Below are 2,892 nucleotides of genomic sequence, written 5' to 3'. Positions count from 1 at the left end.
TCCCAGCTTTCATTTTCCCCCCGTCAAAAAGGGGTTCCAATCTTTTGTGTAATCCTGGAATGGTATAAAAGTATTAGAGCTCAGCTGCCTGAAAAACTGAGACTACATAAGTATGTTCAAATGACCTGGGAGAATTGTCTTTGGTTTGTTCTCCTGGTATAAAAACTTACCTGGAAATACCTGAACAGACATTCCAATGATCAGCCCCTGCAGAGCAGAGAGCTTGCAGTGCCTATGTAGCCAGAGGGCCCCTGTGCAAACATCTCAGCATGCTCTGCAGCAGGCTTGGCTGGTGATCTCAGACTGGTGGTGTAGTAGAGCATCCCATGGAGTGGTGGGGTGGGTTTTGCAGCTGGCCGGGTGGGGGGGAGGTTTGCAGATGACCAGGCACTCAAGCTGGTAGTGGGGAGGCTGCAAACACCCTTGCTGCTGGCCAGCTGCAAAGCCCCCCACTGCTTCCATAGGACTCTTCACCACCCAGTCAGTCTGAGTTCACCAGCCATGCAGGTTCCCTCACTCTGCCTGGCAATAAAAGGCAACAATACACAGAGTAGTCCTGATTGGCTGACCCAGACTGCTCAGAATTAGCCTTTGTCACCCCACAGTACAATGTGGAATTGTGAAAGGGTCATGTTCTGCTCCCTGCTTGGCTGGAGCAGTAGACTCCAGCCCACGTGACACATTGTCTCCTGGGATGTAGGGAGGAGACAGAAGAAAACACTTTGGGATGCCAGAAGACTGTATTATGGCTTCTTGCAGGACAGTAAGTTGTACAGGCATTTGCTCTGCAAAATAAACTCTCCCAGCAGTAATTTAACCCTGGTTATTCCCAGGTTATTTTTCTCCTGGACCAGCCATTTCTGCTTTGGGAGAAAAACGCTGACCATCTGTACACTTGTGCTTTCTATTGGGAGAAAAGTGAATCTCCCATGAGAAACCAAATATCTGTATGCAGCCTGAGTCAACAAAATAGCACCGCAATACAAGGTAGTGTAACTGCTCAATAAAACTGCTGCCAACTCCTACTTGGACATTCATTTGTTTTCAGCTTTTTAAATCTCAAAGCACCCCACATAAAATGCCAACTATTAAGAATCCACAAGTTTTATGACTACAGAAAATAATAGAGCAATTCTTCTGTTGCAAAAAACTGAGAAGGGGTGAAACAGAGCAAAATGTCTATGATACTTTGAATTTTGTTTTTAAATCTCTAGGTTTATCTTGTGAATCATATTTACACAGCTAAGAGTGCTAACATTGTGTGGCAACCAACAGCTTCCTTGAAAGGATCTCAGGATGCTCCATGGTGTCCTGGCACCCTGGTTGAGAATCACTGCTCCAGCTAATTAAACCCAGTTTAAACCAAAATAAGCATCCACAAAGAAGGGTTTTATTGGTTTAATCTGTTCCATTTAAAATCATGATTTTATTTAAACAAGTGAAACTTTCTTGTCTAGGCATAGCCTAAGTTTAAGCATTTGATATAAGAGCAAGTTAGAAACATTAAAAGAGCTCCCACTCTAATTCTTATATCTAAGTTAGCAACACTTTTTTTAAGGAGGCCTGCTTCCACTCACTTGCTTTTTGTCTCTTATTCATGTGCACATGCTAACTATTAAAGAGGGTATTTAAAAATAAATTAAAACAATATGAGAATATTAAGTTAAACCTGACTGTAACAGGGAATCCTGGCCCTTTAAGGGCAGAGTCTTTGTAGCCCAGGCAGCCAGCAGATCAGGGGTTAAGGGACAGCCCTGTAGTCAGGTCAGCTGACAGGGGCACTCCATAACCAAAAGAGGTCTCAGGCCCAAGCTATATAAGCCCTGAGTTTGGGCCAATGAAGAAGGCCAGCCCTGAGAGTCACAGAGTGCAGCAGCACAGCAGGGCCCCTGATTCTACAGTGGGACTGGAAGGAAACACTTCTGCAGGCCTGAGAGCAAGGAAGAGTTACCTGGGTGCAGAGGGAGAGACTCATTATGCAGACAAGTGGCGATTATTTTATGTTAAGCCTGGCAAGGTTTGGGTGCCTAGCAGAAGGCTGAAGTGTTTTGATTTTAAATTACACCAGTAGCCTGGGTGTAGGACTACAGGGGTGGTTTGGAGGTCCCATTAGTGCCCTAGGGGCACATGATTGCCTTGAGTCCTGCAGGCTCAAGGCAGAGCAGGTGCAGAGCCCAGAGCAAGGCAGAGTGTGGGGCTGCAGAGCCCAGAGCCTGGAACGAGGCAGGGTGTAGGGCCACAGAACCCAGAGCAGGGAATAGAAGGGGGCAGTCCAACATCCAAGAGGGCAAAACCAGGGCTGGGACACAGAGGCCAGGTCTAGAACAGAGATTGGGCCTTGAGTATGAGACCAGCCAGAGTATCAGGGCAGAAACCAGGAAGGCTAAAGCCACTGGGAAGGAAGACCTGTTGTGGCCTTGAAATGTAGGGACAACTGTCCCACCCAGTTGATGACTTAAAACACCTGCAAGGCATGGGGTGTGGTTTAGTGATGGAATGGAGTCATGCAATTAGCCCATAAGGCATTGATCCCCAACACCTGGGGATCATTAGTGTAAGATCAGGGTAGCCTCCCGTACTTTAATAACAATTTACATCAAGACATGGCAGTTGAAAGAAGGGTGGCCTGCCCCAAAAGCATGGTGCAAGGAATTTTCTTGGCCTCCAGGGGCTTCATGGCCATCCCTGAAGATGGTGCCCTGACAAATTTTGTTCTTGTTTCATAGATTAGATTTAGATTTAGATAGATTTCATAGATAGATTTCATAGATTTAGGGTTGGAAGGGACCTAGTAGATCCTCTAGCCCGACCCCCCGCCAGGGCGGGAGAACAACAAAACCCCAAAACAAAAACGGGACTCAAATGAGTCCAGCCAGGTAGGCATCCAGCCTC

The 2,892-nt window shown here is 46.6% G+C and overlaps 1 long non-coding RNA gene across 1 annotated transcript in view; it reads right to left on the bottom strand.

Annotated features, from left to right (window-relative positions):
- LOC109287238 overlaps positions 1-2,892 on the bottom strand; it is a 15,800-nt gene that overhangs the window by 11,893 nt on the left and 1,015 nt on the right. The window lies entirely within an intron of this gene.

The sequence above is a fragment of the Gavialis gangeticus genome, unplaced genomic scaffold (genome assembly GCF_001723915.1).
Source record: "Gavialis gangeticus isolate Ggan-Ray unplaced genomic scaffold, GavGan_comp1, whole genome shotgun sequence".
NCBI classification, from domain to species: Eukaryota; Metazoa; Chordata; order Crocodylia; family Gavialidae; genus Gavialis; species Gavialis gangeticus.
Note: the sequence above shows the minus strand (reverse complement) of the source record. Positions and strands in the feature narration are given on the sequence as shown.